This window comes from Mus musculus, chromosome 13, assembly GCF_000001635.26.
Source record: "Mus musculus strain C57BL/6J chromosome 13, GRCm38.p6 C57BL/6J".
Taxonomy (NCBI): Eukaryota; Metazoa; Chordata; class Mammalia; order Rodentia; family Muridae; genus Mus; species Mus musculus.
The window spans coordinates 91,601,543-91,616,803 of record NC_000079.6 but is presented as its reverse complement, the minus strand read 5'-3'; the positions used below and the strand labels follow the sequence as shown (position 1 = coordinate 91,616,803).

At 38.5% G+C, this 15,261-nt stretch overlaps 1 protein-coding gene across 26 annotated transcripts in view; it reads right to left on the bottom strand.

The window, feature by feature from the left end:
• Ssbp2 (single-stranded DNA binding protein 2) overlaps positions 1-15,261 on the bottom strand; it is a 245,871-nt gene that overhangs the window by 89,372 nt on the left and 141,238 nt on the right. The window contains exon 5 of one of the 26 annotated variants that reach the window (XM_030247369.1): positions 12,349-12,526. The exons of the other annotated variants lie outside the window; for them this stretch is intronic. The gene's annotated coding sequence lies outside the window, so the exon portion shown is untranslated. The remainder of the gene's footprint in view (positions 1-12,348; positions 12,527-15,261) is intronic. 26 annotated transcript variants of the gene reach the window in all.

Below are 15,261 nucleotides of genomic sequence, written 5' to 3'. Positions count from 1 at the left end.
TCCATAAAATTATGGGTAAGAGTTTATCAATTTCTGAATGTCTACAATGCTGGCATTATACTTTACTATAAACAATCTCAAGAGTCCCAGGAAAGAGAAAGTGCAATGTAGTGTGACACTTTCCTATCGTTTAACATTTCTATCTGATTTTTAAAAGGAAAACGCATCAAGATCTCTTACGTCCCCCAAATGTTTAACTAGCTACAGAAGCCGCGAGACTGCTATGCTCTCGCTCACATGCCTTACCCAGTGACAGGAGATGTGAGGGGAAAGCCCGGGTTACTTGCTTTTGTTTTGTTGCATGACAGAAAGGGTGATAGAAGAGAAATGCAAATTTGGATGATTTAATTTTTTTACTTAACCTGTGACTCAAGCATTTGTAGTTTTAATAATTATAAAGAGCACAAAAATAGAAAATATCTGATAAACATTTTTCACTATCCATTTGGGCAACAATTAAACACAACATGTAGTATAACTCTATCTGAAAGGGTAACATTAACTATAGGCCAGAGCCTCTGAGGGAGGGTACAGACTGCCAAGACCACAGCCACTTGCCAAGCATCTCGGCAGACAGTGAATTCTCCTTCTCGCCCATTGTCCAATAGACAGTCTTCCCCATGCGGCTGTTCTAAGGCTACATGCAGTCCTGATGAAATGTACATGTGATTCATGCTCTTCCCCTCATGACTCTTGTCTCCATAATTACCTTTCACAGTCCACTTTCTTTTAGACAGCTAGAATATTGGCATAAATCACAAACGATGGGAGACATTTCTAAAAAGAGAAGAATATTCCAGAAAAGAAATTTATTTTCAAAGGAAGGGAGAGAAGGAAAGAACTTTCTGAAATACTGGTAACACCTTGCTTACTTCATATGGAACAGGATTTAAAGCAGAGCTGAGGATGAGCCAAGTGTCGGCTCGTGGTGAACAGAGAGTGCAGGCTAACATGCGCAGTACTCAGGCCTGCAGAAGGCTGTAACACGTTTGTCTTTCAACCTTAAGAATGGCTCATTCCATGGGAGCACTCTGCACCATCTCTGCAGAGCTTCTGCTCAGCATCAGACTTTTACTTTTCTTATTTTTAATATACAAACACTTCTTTTAGCCTGATTTTCAATCACCTACGCAAGACTTGATAACTTCCCTACCAATCCTCATTCAAACTGCTGGTTCAGTAGAACACTGTCTCTGGTCAGAATATCAACACACAGAGCTACACTTCAAGACCCATAACCACAGCATTGGGAAGCTGAAGCAAGAAAACCACAAGTTCAAGTTCAGCCTAGACCATGTGCCAAGAACCTGGGCCCATTTCCCAAATATATTATCAACATATATGACCACTGGAATACACTACAAAAGTTACAGAAATAAGTGAATAATAAAAATGTGGTATGTTTATAGAAAGGAATAATATTCAGATTATTAATAAAAATAAATTTATAAAATTTGTAGGTAAATGGATTTGTGAGTAAACTGAGAGCTGGAAACAATCCTGAGTGAGGTGACACAGTCTCAGAAAGTCAAATATCACATAGTTTCTCTCATCTGTGAATATTACCTTTGCATCAGATATGTGTCTCACTCAGAACCCCATATACATCTATACATCTCACAAGCTTCATCAGAAAAGCTTCTATTTGTAGTAGACGGTGATTAACTCGGAAAATTGCACGTGAGAACACACATGGCACATGAGGTCATTAGAGGAGAGAGGGTGGGAGGAGTAAGAGCTGGAGCAGAGGATGACTCCAAGTGACACCTTCAGGGCAGCGGCGCATGCTAACTCACAGTGTTGGCAGCAACACATCGTCGTTCTCTGTAGGTACAGCCCTAGGAAGGGGACCTGCTCAAGCAGAAGACTATATACTAGGGAATATTCTGACCAGTGCAAATTGGCCTTGTACATTCTTTCTCCAAAGGGCAGAATCGGATGGCTAGGGAAGGGGTGGATCTGTGGAAAGTGGGGTGGGCGGACTATGATCTAGAACTTCAGGCTCGCAAAGCAGGGACTGAAGAGAGACAATTATCAAGAACATTAAAGAAATGGGTGCTTTCTAGTTGTTAAATGAAAAATCAAACCATAACAAAATCATCATGTAAACTTCCATGACAGAAGCACAATCATGTGTGTTCCTCATGGTCCTGCATAGTAGCAGGGATGAGATGACAGTGTTTGTGTCCTAGCCACACCTTTTACAATGAATTAGTATCTGCATAACTAGCTTTATGATTTTCTCCTTTGTTCCTCTGTACAACCTCTCCCTGCCTTTTCTCCCTGCTTTTCATTCATGACTCCTTCCTTCCACCAACTGGTTTTTGGCTGAGATCACAATTTCAATAAAAAATAAAAGCTGCACAGTCAGGCGGGAAGCTAAGAAGCTTCCTCTCCTCAAATGTCATTAGTGACTTCCTGAGTACACAAGAAACAGATTAATTAAAGACGTTAAAGGAGGGGTAGTATAGTCAACAAAAACCCGCTTCACATTCATTTTGATCTCAGCCATGTGAACTCACGTTCACTATGATCACAGCCAGTGTGAACTCACATTTATGAGCACAGTCATGTGAACTCACTTTCATTCTGATCACAGCCAGTGTGAACTCCCACTCAATATAATCACCACAGACACGTGAACTCACACTCATTATGATCACCACAGACATGTGAACTCACATTTATTCTGATCACAGCCAAGTGAACAGTGAGACGCCATCTGGATATGACACCCTGCACACCTGGGGACAACAAGGGGAGTACTTGACAGAATGATGCTCATGGAGCGATTCCACTATGGCAAAGTGACTTCTACCATCTCCTTCAAAACTATTTCATGACACTACAGACAACACACTTCACTAACACATGACACTTCTTGCAAAAATATTTTCTTGAGGTTTTAGTAAATTCAAATTACTTCATTATCTATAATCAGTAGAAAAAGATAAAATTTCCTTCTCTCCCTCCCTCTTACACACACACACACACACACACACACACATGCCTATGTATATGGGTATAATTTAAATGCATGATTACTTTTATTTAGGACTATATAATTATTATTTATATATTTCATTGACACATGTTAAATTTCACAATTTGCAGCCAGAACATGCCTTATACATTCTGTTTCAAATCTCATTCTTTAATGATTTCTTTTTTATATATAAAATTACATAAAACCCCTCCTAACAAACTACATTTAAACTACTGAATCGTGTGTATTTAATTTGTATTCAAAGGGGAAATGGAATAAGGTTTGATTTGTTTTTCTATACAGCTTACAGGCAAGCTAGGCTTCAATCTTAAGACTGCTCTCAACAACTGATTTTGTATTATATGGAGAAAAGAAAACATTTATACTAATTTAAATAAAACATTAACTTAGATAAATTTTGTTAAAAATTAATTTTTCTTATTTGTCAAGAATTCTTAGCATCATATAGCCACTGAAATCAAGGCAATGCCTATCAAGACCCATTGAACTTTACAGCACGCATCTGGCTAGGACTACAGTGCAGATGGTGAGAGAAACTTCCAGTGAGCCTGCTAATAACAGTTCTCCACTGAGGTTATTTTCTCTAATTACCAACTTATTTTTGCTCAAATAAAATTTGTTTGCTTATAGAACAAAGCCCCCCCCCCATCTCCATTATAGACTCTACGTACCACAAAATAACTGCAATGTTCACTTCAAAATCAACCATTAGCATGAAACATAGCATTAAAAAGTTAACAACAGTTCCATAAACTAAAATGTGATATTTTATCTTTGGAAATAGGAAATATTTCTGAATGTTCTTAAATGTAATGCAGAACTGGTTAATTGTATGCTTTTTGATGGGAAGTAAGTTTCAGGAGAGCAGTCACACAGTCGACCCTGTAAATGCTAGTTAAATATAAAGAATGAAGGCCTAAAAGTGTTCTAAGAGACTAGTAGTATGCTGTGAGAACATTCTCTAGCTCTTTGTGACCAACCAGCATTTTCTTGAACATACTGTTGTAAGGTGCCGGACCTGGCCAAAGTCTTCTCACACTGCCTGGCTTTACTCCATAGTCTTATCTTGGTTAAATATTAGTTGGTTTTATGAACAACATGGTAATAAACGATTCGCTGTAACAATGCAGATTACTGAAGCAAAAACATAAAAATAAGTAAGGAAAATCAAATGTAAACTCAGCACTCAAATCTAACTACTGATAAAATATTCTTATGATTTTAAAAATAAATATTAGCCTAACATATGAGCCAGCCATTTTTCATTTAGGAATACATGCTAAATAGCTTCTAATTCTCTTCATGTCTTTTTCTAAGTTTACTCCCAAAGGCTTTATAGCTTATTGTTATAAACAGGAGTGTACACCTTGCATTCTTTCTGCTGTGTGTGTACCTTATAGTTTTCTGCACTTTTCTCTGAGTGATGCATCTCGTATTTCAATAATGATACATACCTAAGGCTACCTTCTCAATATATTCTTTATCTATCCTATTGTATAAGTCTTAAGTTAGTTTGGCTGTTACAGCACTTTCTAAAACCTGAGTTGCTTAAATGCAAACATATTCACAGATCTCAAGGCTAGGAAGTGCAAGACGAAGGTGTCAGTAGATACAGTGACCGATGAGGTCTGTGCTCCTGATCTGTAGATGGGTAACTTCTCATTGCACATATATGTGGCAGCAGAACAGAGTTCCCCTTCTATTTCTTTTATCAATGAGGCAATTAACCATGAAGCCTCTGTGGTCAGACTGCCTAATGCCAGATAGCAGCCAACCCACATTCAAATTGCATCACACTAGGGTTAAGATTTCAACTTTTAGGAACATGCATTCAATCCACAGCCGTCTACTAAGTTCATAATTAGTCAATGCAGATTTAGTATTCCCAAGCCCAGAGAAAAGGATGCTATTTGCATAAACATGAACATTCATATATACATGCTGTCAAAATGCAAAATGTTGCATGTTTAAGCCAAATATGTAACAGAAATTTTCTAAGATTTGACTACCCTTTTTGTAATTCACATGGCTGTCTAAACACTAGTTCACTTTTAGAGAGGAGCCACCTGCATTATTTAAGAAGAGAACCTTGCTTCAACTTGTGTTCCGCTTCATGCCTTTTACAGGTCACCTTCCTCTCTCTTCGACAAGACCAAACTAGTGGTCAGAAAATTATTTATTCAGTGGGGTGGTGGTACTCTATTTACCATGGAGTCAAACAAGACCCATGGGCCTCTAACCTGTGATGTGATAGCTACAAATATGGAAAGAATGTTTAAGAAGTCTAAATGTTCTTAAGAAGATGTTTATAAGACATACGTGTAACAAATAATAAAGTTAATTTCTTCCTTTAATTGTGTATTTCTGAAATTCCAAATTCATTTTCATTATCAAATATCACAAGTATGTTTCTAAAATCAGCTTCTTTTAATATATGCTGGTACAGGAATAATTTTTCCCTTTAGATTTCTGTAAATGTGTCAGTTTTCAGATATAGTTTATTAAATCAAAATCCTAAGGTAAACCTCAAAAGACTTAAAATTGTTTGTCAATCTATTCTGACAGTATTTACAGTTGCTATAACATACCTGAAAATATCAAAGAAGCTTTTATTTGTCAAAAAGCAAAAATAACATTCAACTCTTTTGTGCTTTCAACATATACAGCTTAAGTCTAATTATTATCCAACTAAAAATTATTTCCCTTAAAAACTAAAATGCTAAGAAACTTTTTAATTATTTATTAAATAAAATATATATGATGTGTCACAGTGAACTGAGCACATTTCAGATTTAGTTAGAAAAGAAGTTACAATGCTTTTAGATTCATATTTCTGTTTTTTTTTTTAAAAAGGTGTGAAAATTTCAAATGTGTAATTGTCAGGTGTCATAAAACACCAGCTCTTCATTGAGGAAACAGTCACTGCTCAGTTCTCTGGCCTGGCAGAAGTGTGAAAGCAGCTGAGCAGGGCGATCACACTCTGCACACAGACATGCAAAGAGGGGAGCGCAGGGCTGAACTCACCCTGCCAGAGCAAGACACAATCCAAACAGAAAACATACATTCTAGAACCCCGGGTTGTGTCGGAAGTGTTCCAAACTTACAGGGTAAGAAGTCACCATGGGAACCATTCTCCCTCCCACTGCCCTTCTCCTTACTCTTTCCACCCTCTACCCAAAAGAAACAGCACAAAAAGGCCTGGAAATGGCTACTCTTAGGTTTTTCTAAGAGATGTGACTATGAAATTATGTTTCATAAGTTGTTTTCATTAAGCATTCCACTGGATAATTCTTTTCTAGAATTTTTGCAATGTAACATATAAAAATAAATATTTAAGGCATATGATATTTGATATACGCTTACCTCTTAAAGTGATAAGCAGTGTCAAGTGATTATTATACCCACCCAAGCCCACAAAGCTGTCTGACTAGGGAAGAAGAGCATTAAGGGACTAGTGTCCACATGTGTCCAGCACAGAACACTGTATCAATAGCTGGACTCCTGTTTCAGGAAGGTAGGATTGTTAAGCACAACTACAGCTTCTACAAGGAAAAGGAGGCCCTTTCTTCTTTATCACAATGCGCAGGAGAAAAAACCAAGGTCATTACTATTTCATACTTCTCAAGCTATTGAAAGGAGATATAAGAATCTTTTTAAACAACACTGATCTAGTTAGTATATGTCAAAAATATAACACCAAAAAATGTAAAAACAGATCATAAAACTTCTAAAAGAAAATAGAGTAATATTAATATGTGACCTTGGTCTTCGTAAGCTAGACTTTATTAAAAAAAAACTAACACTGTTCCTTGAATAATACTATAAATAAAACCATAACATCATCCGTAAAGAAAGACTAATGGACCAACGGAATAGAACAAAGCCTAGAAATAAAACAGTGTATATACCATCGAACAATTTCAGCGAAAGTATAGGAATATTCTATGGGAAAGGATAGTCTCTTAGACAAACCATGTGGAAAGTGGATGTAAATACAGAAGAATGAGAATGGGGGGGGGGGGTAAGATGGCTCCATGGTAAAAGCATTTTCCACAAAATACCTGAAGACCTGAGTTCTTCTGTCCCAAGATCACATGTCCCACGATGGAGGGAGAGAGCCAACTCCCAAAAGAAAGCCTGTCCTCTAACTTCCACACATGCCATGTGCCATGTCATACAAGCCTGCATTCACAGGTACACATCACACACACACACACACACACACACACACACACACACACACAGAGAGAGAGAGAGAGGGGGGGGGGCAGGATTGAAGATTTAAACAGTGTAAAACACAACCAGGACACTGGTCATCATTGACTTCATGGGTGTAGCATAGGAAATATAGGCAACAGAATCCAACTCAATGAGCAGCACCACACTAAACAAAGAGCACAGCAAATGGTGCACTCGTCAGAGTGGTAAGGTTATCATACTGAACAGAAGAAAGTATCTATAAATGAGTTGATATCCACGCTATGGATGCAGAACCTACCACTCAGTAGCAAACACTAATAACCCAATTAAAATTGGTTGAGAAACTTGAATAGATATTTCTCCAATGAATAAATCAAGAAGCTCAATAGGCATATGATAGTCTTCTTATACATAACTCATCTGTGTTCTCATGACATTTATGTGTTTTTTTACTACAGATTTATTAAGCCATAATATAAGTTGGGTGTGCCTTCATGCAGACCATAATCTCCTTAAGAAAGAACTGATGAGGCTGGAGAGATGGCTCAGTGGTTAAGAGCGCTGACTGTTCTTTCGGAGATCCTGAGTTCAATTCCCAGCACCTGCACGGAGGCTCACAACTATCTCTGACTATAGTCCCAAGAGGCCCTCTTGTGCTGTGAAGGCATACATGCAGACAAAACATCTGTAATCAAATAAATGAGTCTAGGAAGGAAGGAAAGAAGAAAGGGAGGGAGGGAGGGAGGGAGGGAGGGAGGGAGGGAGGGAGGGAGGGAGGGAGGGAGGACCAGCAACATTTTGGCACTCTTAGAACTTAACTATGGTTGGACTATGTTTCCTAAAAATTCATGTTAGAAATTCAATTCTAAAATTCTTATGTAAATGGCATTTGACATGAGGTATTTGGCAAGTATTCAGAATTATAAGTAGTGAGCACTAATGCCCATGGTGGTATTTGCACATTTATTAGAAGAAAGATCTGATACAGCATACCTGTTTTGTCTCAGAATGTGACCTCCTACGCCATGCCATGGCACGGCAGGAAGGTCCTAACCAGATGCTAAGCACATGCAGGTGCCTTTGCTTTTCCAATCTTCAGAACTATGAATGAAAGTAAGCTTCTCTTCCTTACAGATTATTCAGTATTGAATACTGTGTTATAGTAACCAAATCCACAATAAGATAGCACCTAAGATAGTAGTGCTTTACAGGTGACATTTTTAAAATAAGATCAAAATATACATTTTAAGTCTTAGTAAAGTGATGACAAACATGTGAATGAGTGAGCCTTACATTTATAACACCTCATGTACTTGGAAAGTTTCCAATTACTATATTCAATATCTTTCTTAATCAGGTTACAAAGAAAGGCTAATCTTACATTCACACTATAAGTTCAGAATAATATTTTCATTTCATGGATCACTTGGTAGAGAGAAATCAAAGGAGAAAATAAACATGACAGCTATGGTTGTAGGGCAGTGGACCATTCTATGAAACTTGATAAGGTTGAGTGGGTTCAGAGACCCCCATCTGAGGAGGGTAGGTGTCTCCCTGTTCCCTACAAAGATTACTGATCAGGAACATGTGACCACACTCCCCACAAAGGGACATGACCAATGGTCATGTAGCCCAGAACAGATTTCTCCAAGCTAATGAGGTATCGAGAGACCCTGAGGGTTTAGCTAACAAGCTTCCCTTTCCAGACACTCCGTCCTGGAAAAGGTTAGATAATATCTAGCCCACCCTAAGGAGGTTATGTTATACACCCATTTTCCACGATGAACAGTCAAACATTTTAGAACCAAGGACTGTCTCTCTCACCAAGAACTGCCATGGGGAACAGGAGAAAGCCTTTGTCTACAGAACCATGCTGCCTAAGTCTCCTGCAGGAGATAGCTTCCATCTGCCCTCCTGGACCTACCTGCAGTGAGCTACCCTGCCCTGGGCTCATTGTCCTCAGCCTGTGGGCTTCTTCCATTCCCAACTCCCTGAGACTTCCAGCAGAGTCTGGATTTTGAGTACTTTGATAACCCCCACCTGCTCCTGGGCTCCTCCTCACAGGCAACTGGATGCCCTGGAGTCAGGGAACCCCAGCTTTGGCCTTAGCCTATGTTATTTCTCACTCAGGATGATGCACCCACCCAACCTTGTGTTCTCCCGCCTCCTGATGCCATTGGAGGTTCCCACAAGCCCAGCACCCAATGGCGACTTGGGGTAAAATGTAGTCTTGTTCAGCATTTAATCTGTCTAGCAGAGTTCCCACACCCCAGTGGCGAAACAGAAGAGCTGAGATAGTGCCTCCCGTTTCAACTGGCCAAGAAGTAGTCCAGCACCCCAGCTGTGAGGTGGAATGTGGGATCACAATGGTAAAGAAAGTGTCTTGATCCTAAAATATATTAACACGAGTGACAATTAGAATCCACAGGCAGACCTTGTGGGGTTTAGTGAGGGCACCCTCCTCTCCATGTAACTCTAGTGCAAACTTTGATAATAACTACGCTAAAGAACACTGATCTTTACAATGCTGATGTAGGTCACATATAATATTCAGATTCTAAACTCAGTTCTTGTGGGAAGAAGGTAATGTACTTAGCCCCATAGTTTATTTGTGATTTACACGTTACTACTCAGGTAGATTAGATGAAGTAATATAGCTGCTTATTTACAAACATAACTACCATTATGAAATTATGTAAATAGATTTTCTAGAAGTCAATAATTCATGTATATAATTATAAATATGTAAATATTAAACATTTTTGCTTTTATTCAAGGACATCCTCAGCTAACAGTGAGTCTGAGACCAGCTCAGGATAATCAAGCCATTTTACAAATTGAGGTTTTACTCATGTGACAAGCAAAAGGTTTTCTTTAGAAACAACAAATCCACATTTATCTTCTGTAGACACCACAGGAGATCCACCTTAGAAGAATCTACCCTAGACTTGGACTTAGAGTCATGCATATGAACATGCCACACACAAATTACAAGAAAGCAATGTAGAGCATGAGAAAGAACAGGGAGGGATGGGAGAGGCTCGGAGGGAAGTAGCAACTCAAGTTCTACTCAGTACCAAAGTCTCTGTGGCTGCTTGGATGAGAAGACAGGGTGAGGGTGGCACTACCGTTATTAATTGAGTCTTCAGAATAAAAAAAAAAAAAACCAAAGTGTTGTGAGATCACCAGGTATTTTTAATACTGCCCAATGTATTTTCCGAGATAAGAAGGAAAGGGTGCATTTTAAAATGCATTTCATTTCTGTTTCTGAATGACAACAATTCACTATTTTACATTACATATTTCTATGAGTTCCTACAGTGTGTCCTATAGTCAAGATATAGAATAGTTTTAAGAAAGGGCTCTTTCATTAAACTCAGAGATCACGATTAGCCAGAGTTCCCTATGTTCTTCTGTCTCTGCATGCTAGTGCTGAGATATAAAGCACACCTCACCTGGAGTTCTGTTTGTTTGTTCAATCTTATACAGAGGACGCTTTAACTGCTGAACCACCTTCCTAGCCCTTAAATATTATTTTTAAATTATCTTTTGGGCTAATGAAATACTTTAACAAAGGCCGTCAAAGATAGACCAGGTAGGTACAGAGGATGAAAATTTCAGTTAAGTAATTCTTTAAAATTAATTTACATAAGTGTATATATGTGTATGTGCTCTTACACATACAGAGAGAGAGAGAGAGAGAGAGAGAGAGAGAGCCACATACAGTACAAATATTAACAGCATGAGAAGACCTCTAAGCTTACCTGGCATTACAAAGCAGAAAAAACAAAAACAAAAACAAACAAACAAACAACCCAGCTGAATGGTTTCTCCTATCCTAGTCCTCCATGCCAAATCCACTTTGTTCCATGGAATTGGCTCAGAACTGCCCTGTAGCGGACACTTCACAGCTGAACCCAGCCTGTGCTGAGCACACAGGCAGGAGCTAACACAGTGAGAACTTAAACGCACGTCAGGCTGCTTCTGCTAGCACATTGGAAAGACTCTTCGCACAGGTAGTGTAACAGCTGTTGCTGAGTGGTTCTAGTCACCAGAGAATTTCATTTAACGGTTTGATATCGTTGCCTAAATTCAAAGTGACACCAAATTAAAGCTTGTTACGGCAATAATCATCATAGGATAAAATGGTTTAGGAGAACAAGCCTCAGTCTTCAGAATTAATTAAATTATATTACCCTTGGCTGGCAAGTCTCAAGCCTTACTTAAACATAAAACTACAGTGACTTAAATGTGTTTAAAATATTTATTAAAATATCATCCTCAGGGTTGTAGAAACAGCCCAGAGGGTAACAGCACTTGCTGCTCTTCCACATGACCTGGGCTCAGTTCCCTGTACCCATATGGTGGCTCCAGGGGACCCATCACATTCTTCTGGCCTCCAAAAGCAACACACACACACACATGTGATATACATATTAATACATATTAATGGTCAACATTAATATAAATAAAATAAAAATAAATATCATTTTGAATAGGTGACAATAAAACTTTATATTCAATTGATATGCTACATACATATCCAAGGGATACAAAATAATATTCTTTTCAGTGGCTATGAAATAAACTTTCAATTTTAATAAAAAATTATGGAAAATCCCTATAAAATGTTAGAGGTTAAAACATAATATGTGCATATAGACACACACACACCTCACACACAAATATAGAAAAGAGAAAAATCCTTATAGCTACCTACTTCTAATATCACTATAGTTAGAAATTACAAATTAAACATAATATCTCAATTAATTCTGGTTGACCAAGAACATGAACAGTGTATGAATCCTTGAAATGGAAGAGTTGAGGTAGTTTAAATCATGTGATTACAAATCTTTTGTTAAAAGTTGTTTTAAGACAATGTCTCATAATATGACACAGGCTATCACTTTACTCTGAGCTATAAATTCAGAACTTGGAAAACTGAGGCAGGGGGATCATGAGTTTGAGACTAGTCTGGATTATATAATAATAATCTCACAAAGAAAATCAAGCAGAAAAAAAAAAAACAGAAAAGAAACATTCTCTACTCACAAAAAGGCACTGTAGGCAATGCTTATCATTTAAATTTTCAGTTATTTCAATAGCAATGCAAGAAGTGACAGATAAGCAACCCATACCTAAGTCCAGTCTAGAAAGAAGTGTTGTGCTCTCTGGCCACAGACCCACCAGGCTACTGTGTGGGTGGCTGCTCAGTGCTCACAACAACCCTCCTACAGGGCATCTGCATGATGAAGCAGGGGAGCTGGAAACTGAATCCACTGTGCTACTTTATGCTCTTCACCCAAAGGAAGTCGTCTGGAAAACATGACATTGTTGTTAAAGCTACTCAAACAGAGCTGTCAGGGAACGATATCACACACAGAATTAGTTTTAATTATTTAGTTTTGGTCAATGCTGCTCCAGTGCCACCACTACCACCCACCATCCAGTCCACGTTGGAATACTTTTCTGCCCCCCAACTGTGCCTGCCCAAAACCCTGCCTACTGCCACTGAGGACCGGAACCTGGTACCACATGACACTGACAGGGTGTTCTGGTTTGTTTGTTTGAATTTTTCCTTGTCTTTACTGTAATGTACAATTCTTGACATTCATAAGTATTCAAAATATGTCTAGATAGTGGGAATGTCAGAGTTTTAATGTACTATACATATACAGAATACATAGGGGGTCTTGTCCTACAAGTTTACTTTGTAGAACAGTCTCTACTTCACTTCTGTGTGGCACTTTTCTTTTCCTGATGACTGCTTAGTTATTCATAGGACAGATTACTTTCTGTCATGAACCCACGACTCAAGCTTTGCTCTATCAGTTTCCACATGTTAAACAAGTATTTTGTTAATCCCACTGTATTCTTCCTTTCTTTTCTTTGACTACAGCAAATCACTAAAGGTGGAGGTACAAACATCAAGATGTATTTTTAGCCCTCGAATGCATCTAGACTAGTCAACATTTTCCTTCAAAGTCCTGCCCAAGAGGAAATCAAAGTAACTAAGAATTAGTAATTTTTTTCTTCCAGTGGTGAAATATATTAAATTACCTAAAACCCCCAGTTATGGTCTTCCAAAAGAACCTTTGCCTTGATTTACATTACACAGTTTTTAAAATTTTTATTTTAAATACAGATTTGGTTTTATTTGTACCTAACATTTCTCTTCTAATGATTAACTATTCTAAGAAGAAATGGAGTATGTCCTGACGTGATCTGTTGGTAGTCCCCTGGGTATCATGCTTCTTATCCCACTGGCACTTTTCCTTCCAGAAGCCTCTAGAAACTGAAAGCAACTTAGATTTAGTGTTGCAAAGAAAAGGTCCCTAAGGGGGACATAAACATAGTTGTCAGCTGCTGACCATGATAAGCCACTCACTGCAAAGTAAACTGTTACGTTTTCCCATGTATGTTATTATTTGTGTGTGTACACACACACACATGTAGTGCACACACATGCATACGTGGGCCAGACGTCAATACTGGGTGTCTTCTTCTATCAGTGTCTACTTTTGTTTTTCAGACAGAGGTTGATTAGATCAGCTCCTGAGTTAACTCTAAGGACCCATGTATCTTTGGCTCACACCTCCCAACCCTAGCCCTGGGGTTATAGATGTGCAAAAGCCCCCATTCCCAGCATTCATTTGGGTGGTGATAATCTCAATATATGGGCTTGGGTCCCTATTCTTATGTTTTACCAACATTTTACCAACTGAGTCTCTTCTCTTAAGTGCAATGCCACACTAGACAGAATGAAGAGGGCATCCTGTTCTATTACATCAGCCTTCATCTATACTATTTTGCATTCTATATAGTTCTGATGACTAACTACACATCTATATTCTAAAGAACATAATTCATGGCTTTCTAGAAAAATACAGAATAACCAATTAACCCAGAAATAAATCTGAGTAACTACAGAAGGAAGTTACTGCAGGCCTGTTCTAAGTTTTATAGCAATAGTTTAGAGCCTCTGGGACAAGTGTTAAGAAATAAATCTGTTTGGGTTGCTAATGCCAATGAATTCCTTTGTGGAACTTTCAAACCACAGGAATTATCCTATTTGGAGGCTATAATTCTCTTATAAGTTGTGCTTCCCAATTAAGAACTACATCACAGGAAGGCATGTCAATAAACATTATGGCTCCATGGATAATCCAGGGGGAAGATTTAAATGGCTATTACGAAGATAGCTTATTCACACTAGATTTACAAATCTGCAAGAACAAATTACAAATACAGTAAAGGCTATGCATGAGCCACAGGATCAGTGTGTCCTGCTGCTGAAAAGAAATGTAAAAATTATCCAAGAGGTATGAATGAAAATCTTTCTTTTCAGAGCTAAAGCACCTGCCTTCCATTGCTACAAAGGAAGGGTTATAAATATCACAAATGATTGCAGTGACTTTAATGTCTTATGTCACTTCTAGCATGTCTATTCTAGATCACCCTAACAAAACAACACCACCTCCAAAGACTGAGGCACACAACTAGTATGTCAGGATTCCAGGACAAGGATTTATACAGTGTTAGCACTTCCATCACCTCTGACTCAGCAACCAGACCTAGCCTGTGACTCAGGTTCATGGAGGAGAGGAGAAGGACAGCAGCATCATTTCCACTCCCCATAGGTCCACCATGTCACAAAAGATAGTCGGGTTACACAGCATCAATGGAAAAGAACACTATAGGCCAATGTCCCCGATGAACAAAGACTCAAATATGTTTAATAAAATACTTGCAAGCAGAATACAGATAGATATCAGAAAGATTATACACCACAACCAAGCTGGCTTTATCCCTGAAATGCAAGGATGGTTCAATATAAGCAAATCAATAACTGTAATAAACTATACAACTAGGCCTGGGCAGGCCAGGAAGCACTGAAACAGCACTGCAGGCTTGTGGTGCAGTGGGGCTGTTGCAGTTCTTGTTCCTCGGGAGGTGGTGAATTACACTCTGTCCCTCAGTAGAGCCCATAACAAATGCACAAGCCAATGGGTCAATGCCTTCTTCCTTTGAGAAAAACTGACCATCACAGG